The following is a 19,213-nucleotide window of genomic DNA, read 5'->3' as shown; positions in this document are numbered from 1 at the left end:
TATTGCGTTCTCCCCATTACCAGTGTTATCTCTAGTCAAAGCGGGGTTAGTAGAGTTAGGCACCCTAGGGGTTAGTAAAGCGGGAAAAGCTGGTCTATCTACGACCCTTTTACTCACGGCTGCCTCTTCGGCATTCCCCACACTGGTAGGGTGTATGAAAAGGTAATCATCCTCTCTATACTCAGAGTCGGAAAGCACGAATAAATGCTTGCGGTTGCGCCGAAGGTCGCTCTGTCCTACGCAAACCCAATAGCTCTCCGGAGAGCTGTCCGCCCGGACTACAACCCCTTCTTTACCGACATCAGATGGAGCATTAACCCATACCCGCTGCCCCGGTAGGAGGTCTGGCAGAGGCTTCGCCCTGTGTTTAGCGTTCCATTTCTCACGCTTAGCCTCTTTGGCTTCGAGTTCTTTATGTTCAAATAGATCGTAGTCTACAACTCGGGGAACGGGTTTTCCCGACGTTGTCCTGATCGATCTAGCAAACATTAACTCGCTCGGGGAGTAACCCGATTTGAGGGGTGTTGATCGGTAATCGAGGAGTGATTTGTCCTTGTCCATTGACATGTCCCACATCCGTTTGACGGTTTTGACTGCCCGTTCTGCTAGTCCGTTGGATGGCGCATACCTTGGGCTGCTGGTGGCTATTTGGAAACCCCATGCTTGCGCAAAGTTGTGATATTCCTGGCTAGCAAAACATGGTCCGTTATCACTCCTGACTAATTTTGGCACCCCCAGCCTGGCGAACACCGGCTTCATTGCCTGGATTACAAGACAAGAAGTCTGAGCTCGAATCCGGGGTACCTCGATCCACCTGGAGTAATAATTCATCATGACTAGGTACAAGTTACCTTGATGTTCCATAACATCACACCCAATCTCCAACCAAGGAGCTACAGGAAGCTGAGCGTGCTCCATGGGCTGGTGTTTGATAGAACAGTGTCTAATACAGACATTACATCGAGAGACATAATGGTCTATATCACCACTCATTGAGGGCCACCAAGTGAATTGCCTCATTTTTACTCGCATCTTTTCGATCCCCTGATGGCTTTTATGGAACCGTGCAAGGTAAATGGGCCTCAACTCATTCCGGATGTAAATTCTGCCTTTGAACAGAATTAGACCCTGGTATGACGTAATCGTATCACGACTACCATACAACTTTGCGAGCTCTGCATCCAATTTCTTTTTGTCTGGCCACCCTTTCGCAAGGTATTCCAAACATTTTCTGGATGTTGTGTCTCGCCGAGTGGCGTCAAACAACTCAGTTCGTCTACACGGGTCTAGCATCTCTGCAACCTGTGTCTCGACGTACTGTTCCACTGCGGAACAGTAACCTATGTTTTCACTGCTAGCGGCGCTAGGCCGACTCAGTGTGTCTGCTAAGTATATTTGAGGTCCTGTGATATGAAAAATTGAATACCCGTACCTCATCATCCTCATTTTAAACCGTTGTACCGGCACAGGTAGCTTAGACAGATCTTTGTCACCAAGGATGGAGACTAAAGGTTTGTGGTCTGTCTCTACCTCAAAATATCGACCTACCAGGTAATAATCGAATTTTTTGCAGGCCCATGTGACTGCCAGCGCTTCTTTTTCAACCATTGCATACCTAGTTTCGACCTCAGTCAATTTGCGTGAAGCGTATTCGACTGGTTGCCAAGTATTCAGCTCGGTCTGCTGTAATAGCACAGCACCGAGAGCATACTGGCTTGAATCTGCTGACACGCGATGCAGCTTATTCAAGTCGAATGCACATAGCACAGGGGCTCGTGACAGTTCCCGTTTGATCTGTTCGAAAGCCAACTGTTGACTACTGCCCCACAGCCACATGCTGCGCGCTCCCATCACTGCATAAATAGGTATAGCTAAACCCGACAATTTTTTGGAAACCTTGCCGAGATAGTTAACCATGCCGATGAAGCGCCTAGCAGCTTTTTTATCTTCTGGGGGATTTAACTGACAAATTGCTTTTACTTTGTCTGGGTCTGGCCTTACACCTTCAGCGCTGACAAAATGTCCAAGGAATTTGACCGAAGTACAGCCAAATTCACATTTGTCTTCGCGAAGTGTCACTCCAGCAGCTTCGATCTTGGATAGAACCTTTCTCAACCGTTTCCAGTGAGTGGTCTCATCCTTACCGAAGATTAAGACATCATCCATTAGACAGATAACTCCGTCCATCTGGCCTAATATCTTTTCCATGCCCCTTTGGTAATACTCAGGAGCTGACGATATGCCGAAGGGCATTCGTTTAAAGCAATACCTCCCCCATGGAGAGATGAACGTCGTCAGTAGCTTTGCCGTCATCGCTTCTCCGGTAGGGAGAGTCACGGCGCCTCCGCCGGTAACTATTCCTGCCCACACGGTCCTTGGGGTCATCTGAATCGCTGTTAACACTATAACGGCGATAGCGATAACGTCCTTCGTGGCTACTTTCCCGGCTGTTAGAGCCGCCTTTGTAGCCACTACGACGCCCAAAGCGTTCCTGACTACCCTCACGGCTGCTAGAGCCGCGTCCGTAGCCATCGTAACACCCTTGACGTTGTCGATCCTTGTAGCCGTCTCTGCTACCATCCCTTCTCTTTCGCCAACCGTCCCGGTCCTCTCGCCTCCGCACCTCGCCAACTTCCTGTTTGACACGCTGCTGTGCCCCACCGCCTGTCGCCTCCGAAGAGACACGAGCCCCTGGGGTCGGCACCGCAGCATCCTGTGTCGCACTAAGTTGGGCGGCAGCAGGTCGAGTCGAACTAGACTTCGCCGCGATCATCTCTGAAGCCTCTTGCGCTACGTTTCTGGTTCGAAGAAGGTTCGTCAACCTCTCCCAATCCAGATCATTTTGGGCTATTAATTCCCTACTCAATTTTATGTCACGCAGTCCATTCACGGCAATGACTAGGGCAAAGCTCCTACGTGAATCGTCATTCCTACCAAAATCGAGCTGCCTACTGAGCCGTTCTACTCTGAGGAGAAAATCCCTGTCGTCTTCTCCCGCAAGTTGTCTCGCAGAAAAAAACTTTTGGGTTTTGACGTAGACATTCTCCTCTCGTTCATAAAGCCCTCTCAGCAGGCCCCAAGCCTGGTTGAATGTTGAGTCCGGGTTATTGGACTGAAAACCCAACGATCTTAGGGTTTCCCTACCCTCTTGGCCTATGGCTTTTAAGAGTGCCAGCAACTGAGCCCTAGGAGTGAAGTTGGGGACCACGACGGCCTCCCCCTCCACCGTAGCCTCACTATCCCCTATCTCAAAGTCCTTCATTTCAATACATAGGGTAAACTCTTCGCTAAACTTTTTCCAGCTACCGAATACATCAGTAGCCAAAATTTCTAGCGCAGGCAAGCTAGCAAAAATATTTGCACCCACCCTTCTTCCAGCCATAATTCTATTTTAATTCGAAAAATTACAACAGAATCTACTGAACAGTATCAATGGTAGAACGGTCAACTGAGATCCGTTCGTGTATCTATGGTGTCACCACACCTCAATGCACTTCGCCGAGCGTCTACACACTCCACAATTGTCCAACACAATTCAATATACTCACCTCTACTTATCACTGTATTATCATATTAATTTAGCACTACACTATCGTACAACTTAGCTCAATCACAAACGTATTACTCTTATCCTGTAAGTAAACACTCGTGGTACCATGTAAACTAGTGCTAATCTAGTTTAGGGGGTTCTTAACAAGTATAGCTTTTGTAGCTAGGCTAATAATTGCTGAAAAGTCAGGTTCAAATTTGTATTGTAATTAGAAGAAAAATTAAAACGGTTTTGTGGGCAAACCAAAACCTGTTGTAGTCATACAAAATAACCGTTTTGCAATGTAGTACATACGTAATAGTTTGTAATAATATTATTAATGTACAAGCTCTATTCAAAAGTATACTAAAAACCATTTACAACAACAGCCTACTACAACTATTCAGTGCAACTAGCATTAGCAGTTTTGTAGTTGCGTAGAAACGACCTTATTAACGCGCAGTTATATTGTAGGCGCCGAAATTAATTTACGTGTACATTCCGCAACCGATATAGGAATTGCGGCAAGAAACTCACAAATCGTTATCTTTTTTAGATCTGACCACTTTGCTCGGTCTGTCGTAACCCACGATACAATACCTCGCATTTTCTCATACGTTTTTGCATGACGCCCCGTAAAAGCTTATAAAGATGAAACTTGTGCGCTTGACCACGACATAAGCTTCTAATTACGCCTGATACAATTAATATAATTTATTTACCAGGTCTGTGGAAAACGAACGGTCAGCGCGTCTTTACGTTATGAAATATAATCTCATTCAAACGCTTATATCTCTGAGCAGGGCTGGTCTACCAAGACACAAATTACACCAAATTGTAGCTGATGGTTTAGCTTTATATTGGTCCTAATTTCTTTTGAATGAGTTCAATGGTGCAATTACATCTTTAATAATTTAAAATTATGCTGAGACTGTTACGCTATAGTATGACATAGTGCCAGTTTAATCATATTAAATATTAGCTTTCGATGATTTCACGGGGCGTCCCCATTAACTCATAAAATACAGTGACGTGTTAGATTGTCGGTTACGATTGACCGAGCACAGTTTTGTCTTGTCACTGCATATTTCCATCTTATTTAAATCAGTCTGTGTACCCGCTTTCGCATTTGTTACTTACAAGTGAATATTGCTATGATAAATTGGTTATTTACTTGAACAAACTTTGTTAACTGTTAAATTTTAACTAAATAGAGAGTGTTGTATTAAACAGGTTTGTAGACTAATTACATTAATACTTCAAGTTATAGGCCAACGGCTGCACTCATTCAGTAAGAGTAGGCTAGATTGCATTTCAAGCAGTGAGTTGTTTTAGGGTATTCTGATTTAAATGACTCATAAATTTTTAATCTATTCATAAAATATGCAAGGCTTAAAAAACACTGTTCAAGAGTCGAATTGTGCAAGCGTGATTGTTGATTACAAGAGGTTCAGTAGGCCTTACATCAGATGCTGAATAATATTCGTTCAATGTTCATTACTTGCTGTAAATATATATCACTGCTGTAATCTATATCATGGATTACGCAGCCCTAATTGCCCACAGCGAACTGATAAACATAATGTATTTCTACGTCTGTTTTTAATTCGCTTTTATGTAGTTTTGACCCAGGGTAGACAACCAAGTGAGTTAAAGATGTAGTTGCGTCAAAAATGAAATTAAGACCCATAAAAGGCTAAAACATCAGCTACAATTTGATGCCATTTTTGTCTTTGTAGACCAACCCTGTCTAGAGATATATGCGTTTGAATGAGGCCCTCTTTTAAAAAGCTCACGTTCCAGCGGGTGCCTATTTCGTGACGTCACAAGCTTGGTATCTGAAACGAAACCACGAGCGATAAATATGAGGTCGATTCGTTAGCCAATCATGCGTGCGAAATTTTTATATAGGCCGTAATAAATGTTATCACTCGTAAAACGCGTTGTCTGTGATCTCGAAGATTCTCATCATAGAGAATTCATTATCATCGTTACTGATTCAACACGTTTCAACAATTACTAAGTTATACATAGTTTTAAAATGGCTTCAAGTTCGAGCGACCGCTACTCGGAGTTTTCTGAGCAACTTTAAGTAAAATATTAGAGTAGACAGCCTATGGCCAAAGCTGACAGGCGTCAGCAGCGTTTTGCTGCAGAAGAAGACAGAATAGAGGTAAATTAACTTAGAGTCTTCTATACTTTAGTAAATGTAATATTTTTTATAGTCATAAATACATATGCTAATTAATAAAATGATAATTCTTTGCTATCTCCAATCATCGTTTCATAGCTTATCTGCCGTTTTACCTAGCTATAATATTTTTTTCGAATTTTCTTTGGTAAATTAGAGTCATGATTACAAATTATTTTCACTCGTAGGAAGTGGGTAAAATCGATTGATCATTGCAAATCTTTAATTTCCAGAACCAAAGCTTCGAATCGTTGGCTTGGCGTACTTGTGCCTTTATTAAATGTTTATTCGTTTTTAAAATTACACTCGCAATCTATTCAACTCCCAATTTGGAAGCTGTCAATAGATACGCTTTAGAATGACATATCTATGAATGACATATTTATTGCATCTACTTTGTTTACATTTACTTGTTTTACTGATTACAGAATGTTTATGTCGTCCCACCAGCCGAAGAAGCTTTGTCAGTGTGGAAACTGCCATAAAGGAGAAAGCGAGACTTGAATGCGTGCTGGATGATGTTTTGTTTGAGTTTGTTGCAGTAGATGAATTTGTCTTATTGTATCAGCTAATACTATGTGAGTGGCCACAACTTGATGAATATTTTTAATAAAAGCTTTATGCCGAGATGAAAATATTTTTGCTTGTAAAAATTATATAATAAAATAATATTGTTGAAGATAATGCAAAACATGATTTGCAGAATATTGTAATGAATCGGATATGGTATATGGGTGTCCGCAGAACTGGAGAATGTGAGTTCAAATCCAGTTTGCAGCAGACATCTCATCCTTAAAACTCTATCCCTGTCTATATTCTTTTTAAAGAAGTGGCTTGCTTATTTCACTAATTTAGTATTCGGTAAGAATACTACTAGCAATGATATACAGCAATGTATACAGCTGTATATCATTGCTACTAGTAAGAAACTAGTACGTAGGCAATATGTAATAGGCGACATAATGTGGGCGGGGCTTATGGAAGGCTGTATATCGTTTGTATGGGTAGCTGCAGAACTGCTGATACAAAGACCGCGTTCTACATAAAGTGACTTGACAGAATTACCGTAGACCGGTAGAATTGATAGTCGGTACCCAAATGTTTACACAACATTTGGAGAAAGTGAGTAGAACAAATTTTCAATTTTCGTTATTTGAGGCCTTTGAAACATTCATAATAATGCATCTGTAGCAGGATTTAAAATTTTATTCTAGCCAACATGAGCAAATACAAAATAAGATATATGCCAATAGAGCCGCGTCAGACTAGACTTTTATCGCAAATAGCCGATGTGAATACGAGAGATAGAGACAGGTTGCCAAACGCGTGACATCATTTTTGGCGAGGCTGGGCACGTTTTTGTGGCCTGAGCGTTTTTACGGCGATCAGATTTTTTCGGTTTTAATCTTCAAATATCTTGGCAATGCGATCGCGTAACACAACAAACAACATATCAACTGATAGAGAAAAAAAATGCTTTCTTTTAAGATCAACTTAAATTTTGACGCAACTACATCTTTAATATCACCAGGTTGATTATATTGCAAATTGTTTATTGTCATTTTCAATGCACCTCATACTAGGGATATATCCTGATTTGTAACTGAACTACCATACTAGAAGGCCCATGCCGAGATAAGCTAGGGTGCCTTTGGATTTGCTTGGCATAGTCGATATGCTTTTATGGTAATCACCCACTTGATAATTGTATAAGACTTAAGATAGTTTATGTGATGATGAAGATGATACATGATTATATGTTAAAAGCAATGGTAAAAGCTTATCAACGCTGCATTTGTGTGCCTCATCATATTATTTACAAACCATGACCTGAGGTCGTTGTCATAATCTATTATAAATAGATTAAAGTAGCCAGCCACCTGTTGTATAGCAAGTGTGTTTGGTGAACGCTGCTAATATTGTCTTTCTTTAACTCACTAACCATCCTTCAAATGATAGAGTGGTTTAATTACCTCTTTGATTGCTAATCATTGTATGTGGTGTGTAGAGATTAACTCCAAGTTTATGAGTTTGCATGAAGATCTATGATATATTTGTTTTATACTATAGTATTATCGCTTGTTACATGTTGGATGTCATTGGATATTCGTAGAGACTAATTAAGTAACAACCGCAAGCATCGAGTAGTGTGTCGGAAGAGAGGGTGAAGTGTATTTGTTCCGAATACAATCAGCAACATACGAGTAAACAAATAGCATGTGAACCAAAGTAATATGATAATGCTACATATCCCTTATCATATAAAGGCACCAACATAGTGTGAGCATAAAACAAAATGATAATATAAAGCGTATCTATTGAACTACTGAGTATAATAAAATGACTAATACAATAGTAAACCTACATCTACAAGTCGAGACGGTTTGTCGGTTTACGGGTTCGAGTGCTCCGATGAGGAGTTGTAGTAACCTGCGGTCTGGACGAGCTAGATAAGTGCGGTCTACTTTCTGTAGGTTCTGGAGTATTAGATATGCGATTGTCAGTACTCTGATTGTCAGGTAGAGGTATTATTTGTATCCTTAGATATCACACCACTTGATTCTATTTCGTCTAACTGTCTCTTTACTATCGGCAGTCTAGGAAGTGAAACATCATACGGAACGTGTAACGCCACAGGTTCAACATCGTCCCTAACTTCTATGTTGTATGACTCGGAAAGTTTACCTAAGCCTACAAAAACTTCAGGATATTCCGTTTTAAATCTACAAAAATCAGTAACATGTGTAGCATCAGTAATTTTCATAACATGCTCAGTATCACAATGAACTAAACCTAAATAAACACAAGCGGTTTTGCTCAACAAATTAGTTTGCTGGTTTTCTACAATGTATAAAACTTCATTTACATGCCTATCAGCTATTCTCAATCTAGCAATTACTTTGCCTAAAACAGGTAATACAGTGTTGCCAAGGCCTATGAGACGTCTATCTGACGGGCATATTTGGCTGCTACCCCAACCAAAGTCACTACACACTGACACATCCGCGCCAGTGTCAAGCTTAAAATCATGTTTTACTTCATGTCTGTCATCTAAGGATACAAATAATGATGCAGACCAAGGCTTGTTTGTAATGTTAGCATGTCTAACTTCACCTAAGAACGGGTCAGGTAAGTTTACTTCAGTTACATTAGCAGTTTTCTTACGACACATAATCTTTCAGTGGCCCGTGAGGTTACAAAAGTCACATTTGGATTAGATGGCTGGACGAGACTACTTGTTGTGCTGGGGAGTTTTGCCGCATCGAGTGCATCTAGAGTTATTGTCAGAGTTATGCTGTTTATACGTAGTCTGTGTTTGGGCCCTGTGTTCTGCAGTTTTGGGTCTCTGTGTGTGACTATTCTGGCGTTTATCTCGGTTATTGTTGTAACCTTTGGATCTCACCATGTCCACCGTACCGGTACCACCAGCAACGTTAGCTCTTACTACAGGTTGTGCTTCCTTAGCAGCTTCAAATCGCCTACATATTTCTACAGCAGCAGCTAGAGTTTAGTCTGCTTCCGACTGGAGCTTTTCACTCAGTAGGTCATCACTAACTTCTACGACTAACCTGTCTCTTAATAGTTCTTCTCTCAATGCTCCATACGCACAATTTTCTGCCTGTCTATAAAGTTTATGTATATAACTGTCCATTCCATCTTGACTTCGAATTAGTTCATTAAATTTAGCACGTTCTACTATGGTATTATTTATGAAGCCAAAGTAGTCGTTGAAGGCCGTGATAAGGTTATCATGTGCGTCTTCATTTATATTCCTGGCTAGTATAATATCTTCTGCTTGCTCTCCTAAAGTATATACTAATGTATTGATTTGTTCGATTTCTGGCTGTTCGGATAGCCTGCTGGCATACCTATATCGTAACCACCTTGCCCTCCATCTAGTCCATTGAGCCGGATCTGTGAAATCGAATCTATCTGGAGATGTCAATCTTGGTGCATGAAACCTAAGAATAACAGCCGCTTGAGGGTTCTCCTCTTCTCCCATGATGAACAACTGGTCAGGAAGAGGAGTTTCGCTGCCACCATATAGTATTATCGCTTGTTACATGTTGGATATCGTTGGATATTCGTAGAGGCTAATTAAGTAACAACTGTGAGCATTGAGTAGTGTGCCAAAAGAGAGGGTGAAGTGTATTTGTTCCGAATACAATCAGCAACATACGAGTAAACAAATAGCTTGTGAACCAAAGTAATATGATAATGCTACATATACTCAAGGTGGTACTCCTTTTGAACCAAAAAACATTCTTAATTTAATATAAAACTGAGTCGTAATGCTTGACCTAAACTTTATACTCAGTCTTGATAAGCTATTAAGTTACATGAACTATATTTCTCTTTTTAAATACTAGGATTAAGTTTGATGTTGCTCAGAATTTCTTTCATTGTCAACAAAAATACATGAACATGTTCATTGACAACAATTGTCCTTAAACCATAACTGTCACGAACAACTTTTATCGTATTTACTAAGTAAATCGGACAAGCTAATTCCGATTTTGTACTCAAAATAAAGATTAGTCCACTAACCTTCAAAGTCATTTAGGCTTCTTTAAAGCGTTTCAATATTCGTTTCGAAAACAACACAGTCGGCATTACAAGCTCCGCCCATGAATATGTGACGAAACCTAGCTTTTTCAGGAACGGAAGTTAAGAATGTTTAGTCCGATTTAGAATAATAGAGATGGGTGTCTTAAAACCAATTATTATCTAAATCCAGCCTGTAAAATAATTTCAGTTTTTTATGAAAGGTATATAAACTATTTAAAATTGCTCGTAGCTTGTTACATGACGTTTAAATGGGCTGGACGCCGAGAAAGATAAGCTCAAAAAGCGCGGTGTTATCACAAGCTAGCGTTGTTATCGCGCTTCTTAAATATGCAATGTTAAATAGCTCATCTACCTTTCAGAAAAGACTGATATTATTTTTAAGCCTGAATTTAGATATTAATGGATTTTAAACCATCCATCTCTATTATTCTAAATTGGTCTAAACATTCCTACGTAACTGCTGTTCCTAAAAAGCTAGGTTACGTCACGTATTTATGGGAGGAGCTTGTTATGCCGATCGTGTTGTTTTTGAGATCGATATTAAAACGCTGTAAAAAAGCCTTCATTACTCTGAAAGTTAGTGGACTAATCTTTATTTTGATTACAAAATTGGAATCAGCGTGTCTGATTTACTTAGTAAATACGTTAAAAGTTGTTTGTGACAGTTATGGTTTAAATAGGAACTTACACAATACTTTTGTAGATTTCATGAGTGTTCATCTTTAATGTGTTACCGGAATGTAAGACTCTTTGCATGTCAATGTGTTACCATCATGGAACATCAAGTATTTGTTATCGTCACGGACTATAATTTTTATTATACTAAAGATGGCCGAGTGGTAAAATATCGCACTTTTAATCTGATTGTCGCAGATTCGAGTCTCATGCTGTGAAACAATTGTGAAGTGATACAATTGCTGTCGTTCAGCAGTTTAACATCAGTGTGAGATAGTATTGTGTAATTTGTAGAATTCAATAGCCCAATTTGACCTCACATAATCACAATTATTCTAGCAGATTCTATAGTGCAGTATTCCTAGTCATTTCTACATTTAACGGTTTCTTTACTCATAGCACTTTAAGCTAAAGATACAGTTAATCATACAAAAGCTATCGACTCCAGTCATTCAAACAAAGCATTTCAGAGTTCCTCGTAGTCATAGGGCCGGCCAACTACCCCGCCAACCTGACATCACTCAGAGAGTCACTGCTAAGGATTGCTGAGCTAGCTGAAAGGCGCATATAAGACTCGTTCTGTTATTTTAATCAACTCCATAATTAACTAACAAGTCTATCTGTGCCAGTTTGAGAGTTGTCTGCACTTAGTTGCCTGCAGAGTCGTTATCCTCAACTATCTACCAAGTTGTGATTGCTCTCTAAGCATGCATATTGTCATTTTGTTAGATTATGTTAAGTGATAACATGGAAATATATACCTTATTATATTCTATGCATCGAGTGCTTTTTGGTTTCTCAATACATCGGAAGTATCTGTATGCTATGTGGGTTCAAATTGTGAATGTCTCACAATTAAAAAGAATTTGTGAAAGATTTTACAATAGCGTAGGTGCAAAAATGCTGCAGATTTTACTATAGTAAAGTCTGTGTCTGTCTGTAGTCAGGGTTAGAGGTCAGAGTAAAGGATTCCTTTTCACGGGACTCAATCTCGTAACATCCAGTTTGTTATATCAATACTAACACCTGCACTAATCAAGAACTTCTTTAGCAGTTCAGATTAATTTTGCAGTTTTTGTATTCTCTGTATTTTATGACAGAAAAAGTATGTGGAAATGACGTTTGAAAAATGATGATTTATTGATACTGAACACTGGACTTTTAGAGTTAGAAGTTTTGGATAAAATACAAAATAAGAATTATTAAATATGAAATATATCAGTAATTTGAACTAAAAGTTGATTTTGTGATTAAAAAATGCATTTTATAAAGAAAGTTTTACTTACTTTTCGTCAGATATATGTATTTTATTATTACATTTACAGGTACTAGTAAAAATTAATTTATGACGTTAGGTTAAGAAACCTAGCTCAGATCCTGGTCAGTGTTTATGACTTGCAGGCTAATGTGTATATCAAGTGTGTTAGTTGAGGGTTAAACAGTTTTCACTGTGTTCATGTACTGCTCATTGCCTATTCTGTATAGTAGTTATCATTTTGTTTACTAACCATGTAAGTCTATATGGAGAAGATAATTCCTATTTGTTGTTTATTCATAGCCTGTGCTAAACTTACATGGTATACTATTTGAAATTTCTGAAGACATTTTTAATCGATAGCTTTTAGTATTTGTCCTTATTTATGATTTACAGCTTTTCAAAGTTGATTCGACTAGAAGATCTTGTCCTTTCTGGAAATAACTTTTCTTGTGGACTACCAGATTTTTTTGGTGATCTTGGTAACTTAAAACACTCAAATTTTATATGTGCAAGCTAAGATCTCTACCAGAAAGGTGAGTATCATCTACAGACTGATACTGCTTCCAGCTATCATTCTATCAACAGCAAACGAGTTGTAGTCAGCGTTCATTACATTACCCTTACTGACTTTTGCTGATTTTTTATGAAAAATGTCTCGGCTGCAAACCTTTCAAGGTCCTAATTAATGGAAACCTTTGTAAGGGCTGTTTTGTGAATCACTAAACTTGCACTTATAAGAAGTGTATAAAAATAATTTTTCACTCAAAATTATCACAAAGAAATTGAGCTCGACGTTACAAGTGTTTGATAAAAACTCTACTGTATCTAGCACCTATAGTCAAATCGTGTGCAAAATCACAGCGGTTACTGAAACAAAATTTTTTCTCTGATGCTTGGTCGCTTTTTGCAACGACAATTTTAAAGAACTAATCAGTTAGAAACTTTATCATTGCTTATAACTTAAGACTTTCATTACTAAACCAATGTAGATTACATGTATTTGGTTGTCAGTTTAATTCATTTATATGGAATTCACACATTTTACTCATTCATTTTTTTCTATCAATCATCTATTTCGCACTGTGTTTTTGGTATTTTTTCAAATATGTCAAACAAGTTAACCACTGCGAACTTTGCTATTTGTTATATTGTACTCATAACAGCTCTTTATCAGTAGCTGAATTCGGGTGTATTTACAAGATTTTGTATTCTCTGCATTTTATGACAGAAAAAGTATGTGGAAATGACATTTGAAAACTGACGATTTATTGATACCGGACAGGGGACTTTTAGAGTTAGAAGTTTGGATAAAATACAAAATAAAAGTTATTAAATATAAAATATATCAGTAATTTAAACTAAAAGTTGATTTTATGATTAAAAGTGCATTTTTATAAAGGAAGTTTTATTTACTTACCTTTCGTCAGATATTTGTATTTTATTATTACATTTACAGGTACTAGTAAATATTGATTTATGATTTTAGGTTAAGAAACCTAGCTTGAGATCCTGGTCAGTGTTTATGACTTGTAGGCAACTATATATATCGAGAGTGTTAGGTGAGGGTTAAACAGTTTTTACTGTGTTCATGTACTGGTCATTGCCTAATCTGTATAGTAATTATCATTTTGTTTACTAACCATGTAAGTCTTTATGGAGAGGATAACTCTTAGTTGTTGTCTATCCATAGCCTGTGCTAAACTTACATTGGATGCTATTTGAAATTTCTGAAGACATTTTTAATCACTGTGTTGTGATTCATAGTAGTTGTTGCCTCACTACTTCATGCTTCTGCTTTTTGGCCTCAGTACTTCTTGAATAAAAATATTTATTTTAAAATTAAAATAAGGTAGGGTTGAAAATTAGATTATGCTAGTACGTAGTTACGCTTTTGTAGGCATTACTTTGTGAATAAAAACATTCACTTTCAAATTAATGAACTGAATCACTTAAACACATTAATCTCTCTCATACTCTGTCTCAGTTGAATCTCACAATGAGCATCACTGTGATAGCAGCCATCATGGTTCAGTTTTTCCTGTCATAATTTGTAAAGTGTAAACCTTTACAAATTTATATACTACAACCTTTTTATATCACACTATCTTATACCATACCATCTTATGTCATACCATCTTATACCACACCATCTCATACCACTCCATCTTATACCACTCCATCTCATACCGTGTAGGATTACATATAAAAAACACAAATTTTAAATGTTCGTTTCTATGTATGTTTTTCTAGCTTCAAATTTAATATAGTGCATGAGAGCTCAGGTTCTCCATCTCTAGTCATCTTCAGAGGCAGGGATTTTAGCTTGTTTAATTAATTACTTGTCTAATATTGTCTATCAACTGTTTTAGCACAGATCTACATGAGAAGGTGATTTAGTGGATTTCCTTAAAGCAGGTTGGAAGGAAGATTGGGAAGAAACAGAGAAACAGTCAACTTAATTGAAACAGGTTTATATTTTATCTTCTGCTTGTTTCCTCACTTTTATCATATACTGAACATGACATGGGGTGTTTCTAGGCTGCTTTTATTGTCTAAGTCTTGCATGTCTTCATTTTCAGAGAGAAAATTGTTGCATATCACACAAAGTATGTGTTTCACAGACATACATAGCCATATCTCAATATGAACATTTATAAGGTTTTAGATCCTGAACTGTGATACTTTAATTTAAAACAACCTTCCTAGCTAATTTATTTACCACAACTATTCAATGAGTAAATATCCTGATGAGGGGAAGATAGTCAAGAGGTTCCTTTAAAAAAAGCTATGTTTTATATGATGCAAATCCACAGCATGTGTGTGGACCTGCCTGCACAGTTTTCACCCTTCATCATGCCTTTTAAATGCCCTTGACCCTCTAAAATCATCTAACAAACAATGAAAAGAAACGAAATTATTTGGATTCACAGTTGATTATGATCAGAATCATAATATTCTATATTTCTATGAGTTTGAAATTAGTTTGTTTTTGCAGGTAGAAAGCCTGAGTTTCTTGGCTCTTATATACCTCGGGAGTTGTCAGCCCAACCATAAGAAACACAAGTCCTTCTGAAGTACACTGGCAAGCACACTCTTCTAAACTTCCCCATCAGTGAGTGTTGCAAGGAATTCTAATCGCTGAGTTGATCCACCTAACTCGTTCTATCATGTCATGCACTTATCATGTCTTGCACTTGTCCTGTCGTGCACTTGTCCTGTCATGCCCTTGTCATTTCATGCACTTGGTCTGTCATGCACTTGGTCTGTCATGCACTTGGTCTGTCATGCTCTTGGTCTGTCATGCACTTGGTCTGTCATGCACTTGGTCTGCCATGCACTCGTTCTGCCATGCACTCGTTCTGCCATGCACTCGTTCTGCCATGCACTCGTTCTGCCATGCACTTATTCTGCCATGCACTTGTTCTGTCATGCATTTGTTCTGCCATGCATTTGTTCTTCCATGCACTTGTTCTGCCATGCACTTGTTCTTCCATGCACTTGTTCTGCCATGCACTTGTTCTGTCATGCATTTGTTCTGCCATGCATTTGTTCTGCCATGCACTTGTTCTTCCATGCACTTGTTCTGCCATGCACTTGTTCTGTCATGCATTTGTTCTGCCATGCATTTGTTCTGCCATGCACTTGTTCTGCCATGCACTTGTTCTACCATGCACTTGTTCTGCCATGCACTTGTTCTACCATGCACTTGTCTGGTCATGCATTTGTCTGGTCATGCACCTGTCTGGTCATGCACTTGTCCTGTCATGCACTTGTCCTGTCTTGCACTTGTCCTGTCATGCACTTGTTATGTCATGCACTTGTTATATCATGCACTTGTCATTTCATGCACTTTTCACGGGACTTGATTTCATAACATTCAGTTTGTTATATCGACACTAACACCTGCGCTAATCAAGAACTTCTTTAGCAATTCAAATTAATTGTGCAGATTTTGGTATTCTCTGCATTTTATGACAGAAAAAGCATATGGAAATGAAGTTTGAAAAATGATGATTTATTGATACTTGACACTGGCCTTCTAAGGTTAGAAGTTTGGATGAAATACAAAATTAAAATTATTAAATATGAAAAATATTAGTAATTTAGACTAAAAGTTGATTTTATGATTCAAGAGAGCATTTTTATAAAGGAAAGTTTTATTGACTTTCCTTTCGTCAGATACATGTATATTATTATTACATTTACAGGTACTAGTAAATATTAATTTATGACGTTAGGTTAAGAAACCTAGCTTGAGATCCTCGTCAGTGTTTATGACTTGCAAGCTAATGTGTATATCAAGTGTGTTAGTTGAGGGTTAAACAGTTTTCACTGTATCTATTTACTGATCATCACCTGATCGGTATAGTAGTTATTGTGTTGTTTACTAACCACAAAAGTCAATATGGAGAGGATAACTCCTAGTCGTGGTTTATCCAAAGCCTTGTGCTAAATTTATGCTATTTGACAATTTGACACTTCTGAGGACATTTTTAATCACTGTGTCATGATTCATAGTAGTCGTTCCCTCTCTACTTCATGATTCTGATTTTTGGCCTCAGTACTTCTTGAATTAAAATATTTAATTCAAAATTAAAAAAAGGGGAGGGTTTAACAAAAGATTATGCTAGTTCGCAATTATGCTTTTTTGGAAGTTACTTCGTGAATAAAAATATTCACTTTTAAAATTAACTTCATTTAAAATAACTAAAATACATGAATCTCTCTCATACTCTGACCCAGTGAAATCTCCCAATGAGCATCACTATGATAGCAGTTGTCGTGGTTCAGTTTCTCCCGTCATAATTTTTAAAGTATCAACCTGCAAACTAGTTGCGCATCCACTTCATCACGTTTTTTCAAGTGCCCTTGACCTTCAAAAGCATCTAATGAACATATGAAAAAAAAAACTCCGTCCGTGGCAAAGGAGTATGGAGTGTTTTTATTAGATTGAAATCAACTCAGTCTGTGTCAAAGGAGTGAATGAATTTACACTTATACAGTATCAATAGCATTATAATTTGACTTTTTTATTAGTTAAAACGAGGTTGATAAATATTGACATTATTAAAAATGTCTTAAAAAGTACATATAGGGGTGAGATTACTTGGAAGATTTTCACCTATCATGAGGGTGCAGGTTTTCATTAACTGTGATGAACTAGGGAACCCTGTGATCAATACGAAAATCGGGATATCTTTTTAGCAGTACTCATACTGTGTTGGGCAGCCATTGCACATTCGCTTTAGGTTTTTGATAAAAGTAACTCGTATTGAACACAGCAATAAATTTTACGACCTCTTAAGGATAAGGGCTTATATATGAGTAATATTTTTGTATCACAATATCTGTAAAGGTTTTGTATAAGTATGAGAACTGAGCATTAACAAAGTCTTTTTTGTTGTTAAGATTGTTAAGATATGGTTAACTAAAACAAACTTTGCACATAAAAATATCACAAGATGGCGTATGATGGCCCCCACTTCGGACTATGATCGTTTTTGTTGCTTGATATGCCATTTCATACCATATCATACTATGCCATCTCATACTATGCCATCTCATACTATGCCATCTCATATCATACCATCTCATACCATGCCATATCATTCCATGCCATATCATACCATACCATCTCATACCATGCCATCTCATACCATGCCATCTCATACCATGCCATATCATACCATACCATCTCATACCATGCCATCTCATACCATATCATCTTATACCACACCATCTTATACCATACCAACTTATGCCATTTCATATCATCTCATACCACTATCTCATATCATGTATCATTACATATGAAAACAGAAAACTTTAAATGTTTGTCTCTATGTATGTCTTTCTAGCTTCAAATTTAGTATAGTGGATGAGAGCTCAGGTTCTCTATCTCTATTCATCTTCAGAGGCAGGTATTTTATCTTGTTCACTTAATCACTTGTCTAATATTGCCTATCAACTGTTTTAGCACTGATATTCAGGAAAATGTGATTTAGTGGATTTCCTAAAGCAGGTTGGAAGGAACAATGGGAAGAAAACAGAGAAACAGTCAACTTTATTGAAACAGGTTTTTATTTTTATAATCTGCTTGTTTCCTCACTTTTACCATGTGGGTCATGATCACAGAAACCATGGTTAAGTTGAGATTGTAAGATTTGGTCTTGGTCTTTTGGTCTAAGAGATGTCTTGCACTTATCCTATCATGCCCTTGTCCAGTCATGTACTTGTCATGTCATGTACTTGTCATTTCAAGCACTTGTCATTTCAAGCATTTGTCATTTCATGCACTTGTAATTTCACGCACTTGTCATTTCACGCACTTGTCATTTCACGCACTTGTCATTTCACACACTTGTAATTTCAAGCATTTGTCATTTCATGCACTGGTCATTTCACACACTTGTCATTTCACGCACTTGTCATTTCACGTACTTGTCATTTCACGCACTTGTCATTTCACGCACTTGTCCTTTCACGCACTTGTCATGTCATGGTCCTGTCATGCCCTTGTCATGTCATGTACTAGCCCTTTTATGTCATTTGTTTGTCCTGTCTTGCGCTTATGATGTCATGCATTTATCAAGTCATGTACTTGTCCTGACATGCCCTTGTCATATCATGCACTAGCCTTTTTATGTAATTTATTTGTCCGGTCATGCACTCGTCCGGTCATGCACTCGTCCGGTCATGCAATCGTCCGGTCATGCACTCGTTCGGTCATCCACTCGTCCGGTCATGCACTCGTCCGGTCATGCATTCGTCCGATCATGCACTCATCCGGTCATGCACTCGTCCAGTCATGCACTCGTCCGGTCAAGCACTCGTCCCTTCATGTACTCGTCCTTTCATGTACTCGTCCTTTCATGTACTCGTCTTGTCATGTACTCGTCTTGTCATGTACTCGTCTTGTCATGTACTCGTCCTTTCATGTACTCGTCTTGTTGTGTACTCGTCTTGTCATGTACCCGCCTTGTCATGTACC

This window comes from Watersipora subatra, chromosome 6 (genome assembly GCF_963576615.1).
Source record: "Watersipora subatra chromosome 6, tzWatSuba1.1, whole genome shotgun sequence".
Classification (NCBI taxonomy): domain Eukaryota; kingdom Metazoa; phylum Bryozoa; class Gymnolaemata; order Cheilostomatida; family Watersiporidae; genus Watersipora; species Watersipora subatra.
The sequence above is the reverse complement of the archived record's forward strand: the minus strand, read 5'-3'. Positions refer to the sequence as shown.